Consider the following 15,327-nt stretch of genomic DNA (forward strand, 5'->3'; position numbering starts at 1 on the left):
TCTGTGAACTCCCTGAAAGGAGCTTGGAGCCAGGGGGGTCGGGCTCTGCTCCCCAGGAACAAGCGCCAGGAGCAGAGGAAACGGCCTCAAGTTGCCCAGGGGAGGCTGAGGTTGGATGTGGGAACAATTTCTTCCCCAAAGGGCTGTGGGGCATTGGAACAGGCTGCCCAGGGCAGTGCTGGAGTCACCAGCCCTGGAGGGTTGGACAGACGGACATGAGATTCTCAGGGACATGGGGCAGTGCCAGGGGTGGGTTATGGTTGGACTCGATGATGTTGGGGGGCTTTTCCAACCAAAATAATTCTCTGATTCTCTGTGTTGTCCTGTTTTTGTGTGTAGTTGGTTCTGTGCAGACGGGCAGAAACAGCACTAAGTCACACAGCACAGAACTCAGCTGCTGAGTCTGGATGTGTGAAAGCTGCTTGCAGAGAGGCCAGTTTGTTTAATGCCACTTTACATTTAATGATGATTTAATTATGATTAAAAGCTTCTGAACTGCTTTAATTTTTGTTGTTATGCGAACTGTATGTTTGCAACTTCAAAAATAAACTACTTTCAGCAGTTAGGCTGAGTAGGGGTTCTGACACTGCTTTGGGGGGACTATTTTCTTCCTTACTGTAAAAGAGAAATAGTATTTGAAGCAGCTAATACTTTTGTTTTATTTTAATTCATATTCAGTGGAGTTTTGTAACTAATTGCATCAAATAAGGGTGCCTTGATGGGATTGCTTCTATAACAGTATTTTATTCTTGTATGTTTAAAAAGGAGAAAAATCTGTGATCAGTCACCTGGCAGAAAACAATCCTAAAATTTTAGATGCTTATTTGACTTTCACTGTGGAAACACCTCTTCTGTCTGAAAGACAAAAACATGAATTGAATCCCCTGGTTATAAGGATTAAATCAGCTACCTGCCTCCCAAACACACCTGTACCAATAGAAGTGCTGCAGGTAACACATACGGCTACCTCTTTCTCAAGGAATTTTCTTGGTACCCTCAAGTAACTTTGCTTAAAATACCAGCATGGTTTTAAAGTTAGCTTTCTCTATTAGTTGCAAAATTGGACAATATGACTAACATATTGCCTAAAAAACATGTGGCTGGATTAGTGCCTGTGTTATCATAGGCACTAGGAGAAAATACGCAGCCCTTGTGTTTTCTAAGGGCAATAATTTGTATATGTAGTCTTCCCATTTTGATTTCTGAGTGATGGATCTGGAGTAAGTTCAGCCACAGCGCTATATCCTTTGCAACAATTTGCTGACTAATTGCTTTCTAATAAGCAAGTCAGTATATGTTGACTTGCTTATTAGAAAAACTTCTATTCCCGTGTTAAAAATACTATTTAACTTTTAAAAAATAGTGAATGTTTCGCATCTTAAAAAACGCTGTGCACAAGAAAAGTTCTATCTTGGTGAGCATATAGTTTAAAGTTCTTGGGTTTGTATTTGTAAGTTTGGCCCCTCAGTTCAGGAAAGACATTGAAGTGCTGGAGCGGGTCCAGAGAAGAGCAACAAGACTGGTGAAGGGACTTGAGCACAAGACCTATGGGGAGAGGCTGAGTGAGCTGGGGTTGTTTAGTCTGGAGAAGAGGAGGCTTAGAGGTGACCTCATCACGCTCTAGAACTATCTGAAGGGAAGTTATAGCCAGGTGGGGATTGGTCTCTTCTCCCAGGCAGTCAGCAATAGGACAAGGGGGCATGGGCTTCAACTCTGCCAGGGGAAATTTAGACTGGATATTAGGAAGAAATTCTTTACGGAGAGAGTGGTCACGCATTGGAACGGCCTGCCCAGGGAGGTGGTGGACTTGCCGTCCCTGGAGGTTTTTAAAGTGAGGTTGGACATGGCACTTAGTGCCATGATCTAGTAAACAGACTAGAGTTGGACCAAGGGTTGGACTCGATGATCTCTGAGGTCTTTTCCAACCCAGTCGATTCTGTGATTCTATGATTCTGTTTTGAGAAATTAGTTAGAAAACACGTTCTCTTGTCAACTGGTTGCATTTTTAGGCTTAAAGAAATATTTTTACAAAGCTATTTTCTGGGTATCATATGCGTTTGATGTGAAAATGAAATTGAGGTCAAAGACCTTTGATTTCAAGAGCTGTTTCCATGTTCCTTGGCTGAGGGGGAATTATATGGCAATAGCACATGAAAGATCTGGTCCAAGTTACATCAGCCTGATCCTTAACATTAGTAGGATGTTTTGTTGTTGTTTTTGTGAAAATAGTTTAATAGTATGTCAGGAACGTTATCACGGCACATGTAGTTCTATGGTGGAGTTTTACACTGCAGGGCTTATGACAGACAGGGAAAAATGTTAGTAACTGTGCAACATTAATAAATACAGAAGACAAATCACTTTGTAGTCTCTAATGCAATGTACAGAGTGACCACAGAAGTTTTGACTTCGTTTCCCTTGTCAAGTGGGATACTCTATGAAATGATGAACTGTTTCAAATGTGGAATTATCAGGATGGCCCATGACAGGACTCGGCGCAGGCCGCCGTGGTGCTGATATACACTTACTGCAACAAGTACAGTGGAATGGACCCCCCGTTTGCTTCCCAGATTTGTGAGCAAATGGTGAATAATAGAGATCCATTCCATACAGTGTCTCTGGACACTTGTTGAATTTCCTGACTTCTAGCTACAGGTATTTATTTTAGGCCTTGGATACTACAGATGAATGCATAGGGAGAAATGGAAAAGGTCTAGGAGCCATTCCCATCCCCAGCATGCTCCTTTAATCGTATAGAAACAAGGAGAGCTTTTCTGACGCATTTGGAAACTCAGGCAAACAAAGGGGACAGCATATTCTCCAAAGCCAGAATCCAGGCGTGTAGAATGGCCTCCTGCTGCTTTGGAAAACCACAATTAGTGCCATGAGGTACATCCCTCAGCTAGAAGACTTGAGTGTCCTGTGAAGTTAAAAATCAAAAGGAAAAAGGTTAGTGCTACAGAGATCCATTTCTCCCCATTTTTTGTTCTTTAGAGACTGTGTGTTCCCACCTACTGCAAATACAAATTCCACAACTTCCCACCTCATCGAACTCATGGACAGATCCATGGAACTCACGTCTACTTTAAGGATGTTAATGTACTTCTAACGGGGACAATGGCACCTGGGGAATTACAGCGGTATCTTAGAGGTCCACCTTTGGAGATTGAAGTTCATGACCGGGATAGAAAGATGCAAAAAAGCACCAAAAAGCCATGTTTGTTTGGGGAGGATGAGGCAGATGAAGAAGTGGGCAATGTGAGCTTCCTTGCTTGCACATCCACAATCTGTAATTCTTTTATGGAGAACGAACTGTGGCATCCCCATGGGGTAGCTAAAGTCAGTCTCACTGATTTATTGTTGGGTAGAAAGTACTTGGCTATCCGTGCTTCCGTCCATAATTGTTCAGTTCCAGATACAGCTGTTTTCAGCCTGGGGGAGGAAAATGGAGCAATAACAGAGTCAGTGAGTAATTGTTCCCCACTACCTATGGGACATTATCTAGAATCAGACTCGCTTTTGAAAGTAAGAGTGGAAATAGCTGTGCCATTGGGAATGGATGCAGAAAGTGATGACGCTCAAGCCACAAATTGCCCGTATGGTTATATAATCTACGTTTTTGACTACAAAAATTCATCGTTATTGTATGATCTGGTGAAAGAGATTACAGAAATCAATGCTGAAGCCCTCCAGCTGGACTGCTATCCTTTACACTCGTTTGGAATGGCTCATGCTGCATTAAAACTGCAAACCACACTTGAGGAAGTTTCTGAGTTGGATATTGTTACTGGTTTTCACTTAGTGGATGGAGCAACTCATCTCTTTGTCTTGGAAGGATTAAAAGACAAAGCAATCAAGAAACTATGGGATAAACACTTTGAGAGGTAAGAAGAGTTTCAGATTTTTTTCATCAGTTATTTCCTTAGATTCAGAGATTTTTATTTGATTTATACCTCATCCCTCCCTTTCTATTCAAAGATCCATAGGCAAGTATGTAGCTGATACTTTCTATGTGGTTTTAGTGGATGCAAGTCCCAGTGGCTGTTTCATTTGAGGCATAATCTTCTCATCTTTACCACGTTACACCACAGATCATCTGTGGAGAGTTTAAATGACAAGGATGGGAACATGTACTCTTTTTTGTTAAGCTGCTACTTGGTCTGTGGAAGTGACACTCAAATCTGCCAGTTCTAAATGATAACAAAAATTCCTAGTGGGATCTAAACCAAAATTAGTCACTATGAGGAAGCAGGACTTCAAGCTGGTTCTTCTTCTGAATTTAGAGGAAAATGTGACAAATTCAAAGTGAATGTCTTCCCTCAGATTTCATGCTTAAAAAACTCAAGAACTGATATTTTTGCCAGCGCTGTGGCCTGTTGTTAAAGCTTTCCTGTGGTGGGGGTGTGCTGTGGGTTGTGATTTTGGGGTTTTTTTTGGTCTCTTGTCAGTGCTCACCTGTAACCTAAATGGAAGCTTTGTTTTGCTGCTGCACTATGAACGTTGGTATTTGTAGTAGAAATATTTATATAATGCATTTGTAGCTATAATAAGGCTGCTAAGGGGCACAACACTGCTGAAACTGAGCTGAGCTCCCTTGCAATTGTTTGCCATGCAGCTTAACAAGAAAACGTGTACAACTCAGTTATGTCATGAGAGCTTTGGTGTTTTCTTGGTAATTTTGTCCAAAATAAGTTTTTTTAGAACAGTTCATGTGAAGTGGAAGCTGTAAAGTAGAAGTTCCCTCTGCAGGACAAAAGCAAAGCTGTTTTATTAGAGAGAGTAATTGTGCTGCAAAACTGAGGAAACCTGAGACCCGGGCTGATTGTTTTAACCTTGTTGTTGGGGTGTTTTGTTACAGGACTCACAGACATGGACAACTGAAAATACTGTATAACTCGGGCCTGTCCTTCCCTCAGCGCCTGTACACGGAGCTGAAAGCGATCTTCTACCATTGCCGCCTCTGTCAGCCCCTGTTCGCCATCGCAAAACAGCCTCTGCTCTATGTCAGGGGAATTGTTCCTCGGGCCTGTTTCCAAGCCTTGTCCAGGTATGACTTGACCAGATTCATAGTCAAGGAATTGCGAAATGAAACGTTAGCAAAGTAGAGTGAATATTTGATACAAAAAAAATAATACTCTTGGATATCTTTTCTGTGATGAAAGCCACCTGTGGGCCTGATGCATAATTCAGGTGTTAGATCAGGTGTGGTAAGACAGAACGTGGTTTTCTAACGGCTGCTGTAGTGGTAACTGGATATTGGTGAGCCCACTTCTAGTTTGGGCAGGAATTTCAACTTTGTAAGGGAGAGGAGAGAGGTGTAGGATAGTATGTCAGAAAATATCTGAATGTAATATAAATTGAAGAGAAAATTCTGATGTCAAGCCCCAGCTGGGAAGGATTTACTTCTCTGCTCTGTTCTCATAGAGATGGAGTGAAGAAAGAGGCCGGATAGGACTTGATAGATCCAGAAAGTCACTTGAAGTAAGTGGGGAATTCTAGAAACAGTTTTCCTAAGCTGCCTAGAGAAAGGAGAAGTTTTGTGAGAGTTGAGAGAATGTGTTCTGTGTTCCTGGCTTTGTGTTTGGGGCTTTTGCTGTGTGATTTATTGCTGGATCACTGCCAGGCTGCTCACTTTGTCAGCATGCAGGTATTCGCAGCTCTTTGCCTTAAAGCATCCCTGACATTTCATCTCACTAAAGAAAAAGAAAGTGAATGAAGTCTTATATGCATACATCTCTATCTACCTATCTATCTGTATATTACTTACCTATTAAAAATGTCTGTATTTGTTTTGTCTGTTTATTTGTAAATTAAGACCCATCTATTAAGAGGTGGGAAAAGGTACCATCCACCTTTAATATGAGCAACTTGGTTTTAGAAAGCAGGGATGACCTGTGGTTGTTTTCTTTCTTGCTAGAAACAGACTGGCTCGTTTAGATGAACGTCTGAACTGAAATCCTGCAAAGCTTCTTTGAAGTGAATGTGGACATTTAGTCCTGAAACAAGAAAGAGTGAATATCTCCTAAAAATCAGTCTGATTTCATAAACAATTTGTCTAATGCACAATAATATATATGTAGTCTCACAGCAGCCTTCCCCCTCACCCTCCCACATGCTTGCTTGTTGGTGAAACATATTCAATAATGCATATTACATATAGATTACCCATCTACTACAAGTTTTATTTTGCACATGTCAAGGCAGTTGCTGACAAATGAATGTAGCAGAGCTCTGATCTTGCACTCTGGTGTACAATACCTGTTACCCCTTGCTGGCTGACCCAGCCAAGTTCAAGAACTGTTTATTTGTTGATGACTAATGAACCTTCATTAAGCTAATGAAGAGCCAGGCCTTTACACTTACTTCAGTATCTTCATTCTAATGGTCTGCATCTGACTTGGTTACCTATTCACACATCTGTAATTTGTTTCACGTTTGCTCTGTGAGATGGTGAGGAAAAGAATACGATATGAAAGCGACTGCTCGCCAGCACTATGATGTCCTTAAAAGTCTTTCTTTTCTTTTTATTCTTTTCTTCAGCAGTGGTTGGTGAATACTTTTCTTCCTTTAGCTATGTGCTGGCAATATTTGAGGTAGAAAATAACATAATACAGCGTATTTTAGATACTTGGTAGGCACAGATGGCTGAGTCGCATCTGCCGGTGCTGGGTCTCAGTCCTTTTTGCCGCAACCTCATTCTGCTGGGCCTGCGATTATGCAGAGAAATAGAAATGTGTTCTTCACTGGAGGGAACAGGCTGTGAACTGTGTTCAGGAGCAGCCGCTCACTCATAGAACTCCAGTTTTATTGGTTTTCGGTTTGCTGTAGTCAGGCACTGGTTTAATGTGCACACAACAGAAACCGCAGTTTCCTGATGTATTTCCTCCTGCTGAAATTAGCCAGAAAATTAATTTGAACTGTAAAAAAACTAATGCACGCGATGCATATGCACAATGGCCAATTTAATTTTTAATGTACCAATATAAACTCAATTTGTGTCATTAAAGCTGGTGTGACTTTGAAATTAATGTTATTCAGTTGTGTGTGTTGTTCAGAACTAATGGTAAGAAGAGGTAGTTGTTGCAGTAATTTTACATTTGAATTCTTTTACAGTACTTTTTAAAGTTACTCTCTCCAAATAAAGAACAGTTACATGATAAATGAGTTAAACTTCCAGTTTTAGCAAGGAACTGTAACACTATGTTTGGCTGTTAGGTAAGTCACTGTTTTGTGGCCTCTGCTGTGGCCTGAGCCAGAGAGACCGAGAACTGAATTTCAGTGCGTGGATACAGACTGTGCGTATGGTGTTCAATTGCCGTCAAATTTTTAGAACCGCTTTTGTGTGTACGCCAGGCTTTGCAGGCCAGACTTAGTGAATGAAATCAGATGTGAGTTAAGCGTTGTCATGAACAGCGTACAGAATGACATTTGATCACAAGAAGAAGTAAAATAGAGGTAAGGCAGGATGGATTTTACGGGATGTTCAACACAACTGTGGGTCCTATGCTAGAATGAGGTGCATGAAGGGAGCTTGCTTTACTGCCTTTGCAGCCAGAGGCGAGAGAAACACAGCAACTAATCGTCAACTTGCAGCTAAATCTGGTGCCGGAAGCTTTCCTGGAATATTCCTAGTAGGTTTATTAAACTGCTGACCTTCTTTATTGCTGCTAAATTCCAGCATACATGAACTGACCTGAACTTCTCAGTGAATAGACGTTTCAATAAGGTTGTATAGTTTTTCCACAGTAACACGAACTGTAGTGATTTTGTAAACTAATAATATGTCGATGTCTATTTGTAGGCTCAGTTACCTCTGTCAGAGTAAGAGGTTGAGGGATGTAATTTGCGGGGATCTGCTGCCCTCGGCAGAGATGATCGCAGCCTTGAGTGCCAAGTACGGAGTTCCCCTCACTGATGAGGATCTCTTCCCTCAGAAACCTCCTTCGCTCTTGCTTTCCTCTGATCATTATGCAGTACCAGGAAAAGTTAGAGGAGTGAAACAGGCAGTATGTTCTTCATTAGATAACGACAATGAAAAGCATGTGCAGCGGAAGGAAGAAATAGCAAGGAAAACGTCTTTTGAGAGAAGCCGTAGGGTGAGTAGATTACGATATGCAAGAGGCAAGGCCGATAGCTGCAAAACTTCATGTCCGAAGTCAACATCTCCTCCTTCTCCTGAAACAATGACTTAAAAACTAATCATAAGGCGTTTGTAGGTATTGTGGAAACATTGTAAAAAGGTGCAGGGTAATTTTATTTTGCAGAAGTGGAATTGCAAATGTAATTGCTTCTCAAAGGGGAAAACTATTCTAGCGCTCACAGATGAGACACTCTACGAGTGGTGAGGAAACTGATTATTTGAAGGACTTGTAAATTCTTTTTGAGTTTGGTTCCTATTTTTCTTTGTCTCCTTCTTCTCCAGAGCTGCCCCATTGTGCCTTAGCAAGTCATCCAGGCTTCAGACGCTCGCAGGGGACCAAGCCAATTAAGCTCATGTGAAAATTGCACTTTCTTCTCTTGCCGTGTGAAAGACCTGCCTGCCTTTAGGCAACCAGAATGGCATTTATTCTTGGCTAAATAAAACCAGCAGTTGCAGACAGAGCTGAGCTGAGCTTTAAGGAAATGGTGAAGAATTTTAGATCCCCTCTGACTTGTTACCAGCATCCATCTACCCTGTCTGTTGCCTCAAGGAAAACGCATTGAAACTAAACCCTTTCCTGTTAGCACAGACATCAAATAAGGGGTATCCTGCCATGTTTCCTGGGAGTCGGGGTTGGTTTTTGGAGTATATTGCTTAGTCGAGGACTCCAGCCATCCCGTGGTTTGTGAAGAATAATTCTGAATGTTTTTTCCTGTTTATATTGTAATACAAAGAGGTTTTGCCTGATATGTGCAAGTCTGTGTTCCTGTCCTGCATAAGGGTGCTGTCTTGGAAATACTGCAAGAAATTGAACTCCTGCGTGTTTCCTTTTCCAGTTAGTCTGTTGATAAAGGAGTATTACATGAGGAAAAGACGACTATCTTTAGTAATTTTTCCCAATGCTTGTGTTTATAACATCCCAGGAGGAGGAGAGCAGCAGAGCTCTTAGGCCTAATAATTCTGTATAGATTAAGTGTAGAGTTATTTTGTTACTTGTACAAAGTTAGCAGTCTTCCCAGTGTACGGGGTTTAACCGGTTGTCATTTTATACATGCTTTAATCAAGAGGATAATAGAGGAACTGGGGAGTCCTCTGTAGGAAAGAGAATTTGAAGTTCCTTTTTAATGGCAGGTAAGGTAAGCTTTCAGGCTATGTGATCAAAAAAAGAAAGGAAATGTGACATCCAAAAGGCAATTTTACTCTCTTGCTGTAATTACCTATTATGTCAGAGCCTGAATTCAAAGCCATAATTACCATGAACACAGCAGAATGAGGTTCTTAAGTCAGTGAAAAGGTATGAGGGTTTAATTATACTGTGTCAGCAGGGAGATTTGAAGAGTCCTAATGAACGGTGTTTCCCATATCACTGTGTTTGCTGGGATGTTAATGGAATCATAGAAATGAAAGAACTCACTTGGTTTGAAGACAATCAGCAGCAGCTCTGCAGAACAGATGTTTAGATGAGCAGGAGGCATTAGGCCTGGGCAGTGCTGCCTCTGCTCTTGCACCATGGCGTCTGCGGAGTGTTTTACTAACAACGAACTGTTGTGTAATAAATCTAGATATACTTTTAAAGGGATTTTTGTTTTTAATGTTTACAAAATCATTTCCTTGTTTGTATTTTTCTTCATAACATTCTGAATTCCCAATTGAGGCAGAACTCAGATGTCATCTCTTTGCAGGCTGCCGCGGGTGCTCTATGCCAACTCAAAGGAAAGACGAAAAAGCCAAAGTTTGAAACTTTCCGGATTTCTCCTGTCGATGGGAAATCTGTCTTTAACTACAGCTGTCAGAGCCTGAATTCTGCAGAACTCGCAAAGAAGCATCTTCGCCAGGAACTGGCAAAGGTGAGTTGAGCCACAGAAGTGGAAGATCCAGTAGCAGCACTGAAAAGAGATAGATGGATCAAACAGATTTGCACTAGTAACTCCCATGGTGGTGAGCAGGGAGGGAAGTTGGTAATCGCCGCATTGGCGTATGCAGCATTAAGTGATTTGAAGAAAACGTTTGAAGAATCACATTAATCTGCTTTTGACTGGATGGCTGGCTTGAATCTTAATAACAAGTACTATTTTCCTGTCAGCTAGTGGAAATTAGCTATAGCTCTGAAACTGTTCATGATAGGAACTGCAGTTCTCTTTTTGCACAAATAATAAAGACATTTCTTTCTGTGATTATTTTACAAAGATTCCATTATACCACTTGTCATTAAATCTATAGAATTAAATTTTAAAACATTTTAAAATATTTATCAGTATATGTTTTGTGTCATTTTATCTATGATTACTTGCAGTCGTAAAGAAGGAAATTATACTGGTTCTGTACCTTATGTGCTTTTGTCTCAGCAAAGGGGAATTCACACTAACAACAACAACAAAATCTTTCTCTAGGAACCAAAGAAGATATTCACTTATTGTCCTGAGTATCTGTCAGCCACATTTGAGCCAGTGGATGTGGTTGCTGCCTCGAAGGAATCCTCTGCAAAATCCAAGAGTATGTGGCTGTCACCGGAGGGATTTGTCGTTCCTGGGTTGAAGAGCAGCATCAGGAGCACCCTGCAGCCTCTGGTGCCTTGTGGGGCACGTCGAGAGGAGTTACAAAAGGTACCAGAAAACTGAGATGAGCAGTTCAAAGTGAACTCGGGCATTTTGGGAGACTTGAAAGAGGCAGAGTGCTCTAGCGCTTGGAAATCTGTTTTGAGGGGGACTCCTCTATTTGTGATTAGAGTACATCAGCATCTAGCTCACCCAGGTGATAATTTGTTTGGATGCACAAATTCTGTCCTGAATACACACAGAAAATCCATTTGTCAGTATGAATAAGTATGAACAGACTATAGCGTGCTTTGTTCCACAAGTGGGATCTAATGTCAGAAAAATCAGTATTGCGTTCCATGATGAGTGGATTCCAGGCTGTTTAGTGAGTTGCCAATCCAATGATAGCCTTCCTTCATGTTTCCAAATTCCCTTGCTGCTTATTTTTCCTCCATCTTTTATTTGTCATTTTTAGCTACAGTTTTATGGGGTCTTTGTCCTTCACAACCATGCTCTCTATCAGTTTCTTCCTCCCCTGTGTCCTTTCTCCTTCCTTCCATTCTTTACTATTTAACTTCTAGTTTTCTGCTGGTTTACTGGATCCTCAACTTGACTAGTTTACAATTCCCTGTTTTGAACTGACTTAGTGTTGTGTACACTCAAGCACCTGTGATCTGCCATTGGGAAGAAAATTTGGATGCCATTAGAACTGACAAGGTGAGGAAATGAAGGGAATAGAACAGGAGGGTTTTGTGCAGGATCAGTAAATTCTACCAAATCAGTTGAACACAGTCACAGCACAGAGTGGTGCAAGCTGAATGCTTGGAGGTTTGCTATCTTACCTTGCAGGAATGTATACGTGTTCATTTTATTTTCAGGCTTTATCTTACATTTATTTTCGTACAAATTAGTTTCTCAGAAAGGTCAGAGGATAGCTGAAGTGAAATGATGAGTGAGAACAAAGTGCTTTTTTCTGATCCGTGATACTGGAGAAGGTATCTTCTCATGAAGGAGCAGAGAAGGTTTGCTGTCTGAGAGTAACAGAAGCCAACCAGTACCGTGTAACAGCTGCTGCCTTTGCCACGGACATAAAGAAGAGCAGCATTAAGTTGGAAACAGAGGTTGATTCTGAACTTACCATTCGTGTGACGTGAAGGGTGGAACAAAAGCAGAAAACTGTTAGTGTCCCATTCTGAAGCAGCCTGGGTTTGATATGTTGTTGATTTAACCATTTCTTCTTTTCTTCTCAAACACAGAATTTCACCATCTTTTGTAACACCATCCTCTGGGAGGCAAAGAAGTTGTTGGGCTTTTTCTGATTTCCTAAAATACAGTTTCTGCACTGACTCAGCTCTCCTTTACTCTCAGTGTTTTACCTAAAACTGTGCAGTTATAGGGCTAACAGAGAGTGGGAGTTAATTTTTAGCTTAGGAAGTATAGTTTTCTCTGGAAAGGTTTTAACTGGTATTTCAGCAGCGGATAGTCAGAGGGCCACAAAAAGTTGAACTCTCTTTTGCGATTGGGACGATGAATATTCCTGCCTATAGCTCGCGCTGTGCTGGCAGCTCTGCCCAGCCAGTCCACGCGTTACTGCTGGGATCAGATAAACAGCGAGTAAGGTTTGGGATTGGGTCCATCCTCTCACAGTCTTGCTGCGCGAGTTTAGCAGCTGTGTATGAAATACAGGAAAGTGCATCAGCCCCCGTATATCACTGCAGAGAAACGTGGTATAAATATGAAACTGGATCCCCTGCTGGGTATTTCTCACGTACACTGGAAGTGTCTGTATGTTAGATAACAGCTCAGTGCTAGAGAATCAGCAGCTTGCTCATGAAATGGATTTTTGTATCAAGTGTAACAAACTGAAAGACTTCTTATCGAGAGAAATAGTCCTGTGCGGTGAAGTTTGGACTTTGAGATCCTATTATGGTAATTGTTAGATTGCTCCCCAGTAATGTGGTTAGGTTTTTTTTTGTGACTCCTTCCTGGTGATTTTGGCCTGGGCTCTCAAAGGGATTCCATTTTCATTCAGAAATGGCAGGACGCTAACGTGGAGCCAGGATTGTCACGAGACAGATGGAGCTGGGACAAACGGCACATTGATTTTGAGCTTTATAAGAAGCCACCTGAGCTCTTCATGACAACAGCCCCGCTGACAGGTAATGGATCTGTTAACTAATCACAAAGATTGAACTGGCAACTCTGACATATGGTCCCGAAGCTTGTTCAGTTCTGCCATCAAGGAAGGGAGTTTGAATGGGAAGAGGTTTAGCAAGGAGCAGCAAAACTGTTTGTACTCTACCAAACGATGTAGGCTGTAGGACCTTGGCCATGCTCTGATTTTCTGTCTCCACTTACTCACAGCCTTGGTTCCTTTGGCTATGGTAAAATGTGACAGGGAGGTGCAGAGCTTTCCTGGCTGGTTCTTCTGTAAACCTGCCTCTGTTGGCTGCCTGTTCTTCCTTTGAACAGGCTGGTGACAAGCAGCATTTGTTGTGACCAAGGTCAGCCCAGCCACCGCACAGCCCATGAGCCGCAGCAGGTGCTTGGTGCGGGGGGCTGGGCTGAGCGGTTGGATCCCTGCGCTGTCAGGGCCGAGGGCACAGCCTGCGACCTCGTGCTCACAGAGAGACGACAAAGTTGTGTTTCATTATGCAATGGTATTTTGAAAAGTTTGCCGCGCGTTTGTATTTGCACAGAACTGCCCGAGATTCACTGCAATGTTTATAAGCAGAAAATAATAGATTTACTGTGGCTGCTAGAATCTTTCATCTTCTACAACTTTCCTGCTGCACATCATGCTGTAACTTGCAAAGCACTTGCTTAGTGCAGTTCTGCAGTGCTCTGTACAGAAGCCTTTGGAAGCTGTCAGGATCAGTCCTGCATTATGTGCGTTTTACGGAGCCGGCAGGGCAATGGGTTGTCTCTTGTGAGCACCAGCGATTGCTCTAAAACTGTTTAACTTGTTCTAGTTGGATCCTTGTGTGAATGGTCGGTTGGTTGCAACAGAGGCTTTTAGCCTATTTCTTTTTTTTTTTTTTAGTTCAAACAGCCAAAACTTGTCCCTCTAACTGCTTTCTGTTGCCTGGTTTTTCTGTTGTTGGCCCCGTGAAGACACGAAGCGGACTGTGCGGGCTGGGTTGGACGGTACCGAGGCGAAAGCTCCGCGCTGCCCCGCGGCGGCCGGGCTCCCCGCGCGGAGCCCGAGGGCCAGGCTGCTGCCCAAAGGTGAACCTCTGAAACCCTCGCTCAGGAAGGCAGGACCAGTTTTGAAGGTAAGATGGAGCTGTCTTTGGGCACTGACCCTGTGCAGTGTGGGAGGCAGATCATGTGTGACGCTCTTAATTTAGCACAATACTAACTATTTGTTAAAATTGATGTTGATAGCACTGGTTGACTCAATCTTACGAAGCTCTTAGAAAAATGTAGGAGCTGGGGCACAATTTTATTTTTTTAAATTGATCTTTTAAATTTTTTGTTGTAGTTCTTTGCTTTGATGCTCAGAGGGAACGGGGAGAGTTTCTGTTCAATTAACTGACTTGCCTGCCAGCGTGCAGTGCATGAGAAAAGCAGCATATTTGACCAGCTGGCTCAGCAGCTCTAAGGGAAATTGTCATGTCCCCTAATGAAATGTAGAGGTTGAGGCGCTTCTATCGGCTGGATGCCACATTGTCTCCCCGTGTGTTCTCTTGATCACCATAGTGCTGTAAAGGCTTCCTGAGCGCTGCGCTTCAGCCGCTGCCGCAGAAATCCCACCCAGACACCCCCGCTTGCGAGACTAAAGGATTTGTGCTCATTAATTTGAAAAGCTGTATGGGTGGCCTGCACCTCACCGTTCTTTTGTTGGCTGAATCCTCGTCAGCGCTTGCATATAAATGACTGACCCAAACCCTGAGCGTGCTTTTAAAGCTGATTTTGATCAAAGGGACTGGAGCTCTCTGTGGGCTACAAATGGTCTAGAAAAACAAACACAGGATCTATGAGAATGTTGGTAACAAAAGCAGAGTTAAACCTTTGAGGCCAACTCGCTCCCACCCAACCTTTTTTTACATTTTTAGGAATACTCTGAGTGCTGGCCCTTGTGTGATGTGGCCGCTCAGCTGGGAGCCGCCTGGCGGGCAGCGTCAGGCTGGGAACTGCGTCTCTGTGCTCTCGACTTGGCCGCCTGCTTTGCTTTGGCTGTTCAGATCGTGACACTTTTCCATCCTGGACTCTTTGCCTGTTTTCTGTAATTCCGATAGCCATCCTTTTGTTGCTAGATGCCATATAAATGCTCTTGTTGGCTTATTAGCTAATGTACAGCTTGCACTTTGTTACAAGCTGCTTGTGGCAACTGGACTTGAGTCTCTCATATCCCAATTTTCTTGAACACATTTTTCGAGGCTTCGAACTGTAACCCGTAGGAAGACATTTCTGTCTTGATTCACAGAATTGGCTACTCCATTGTAAAGACATCACTTTAAAAAGGAGAGGTTACTTGTATTAACTTCCAATGGTCTGCTTTGGAAGACAGATTTAAAAAATAACATTTTATTTCTTGTTGTTTTTAATGATTTCCAAACTAGCCTCATTTTCCAGTAGAGTATTTTTCCCTTGACAGAAAAAGAAAGGAAACATCCTTGCCGGAGGACATGCCTGGCTGAAGGAACATAG

The sequence above is a fragment of the Nesoenas mayeri genome, assembly GCF_963082525.1.
Source record: "Nesoenas mayeri genome assembly, chromosome: 10".
Lineage (NCBI taxonomy): Eukaryota > Metazoa > Chordata > Aves > Columbiformes > Columbidae > Nesoenas > Nesoenas mayeri.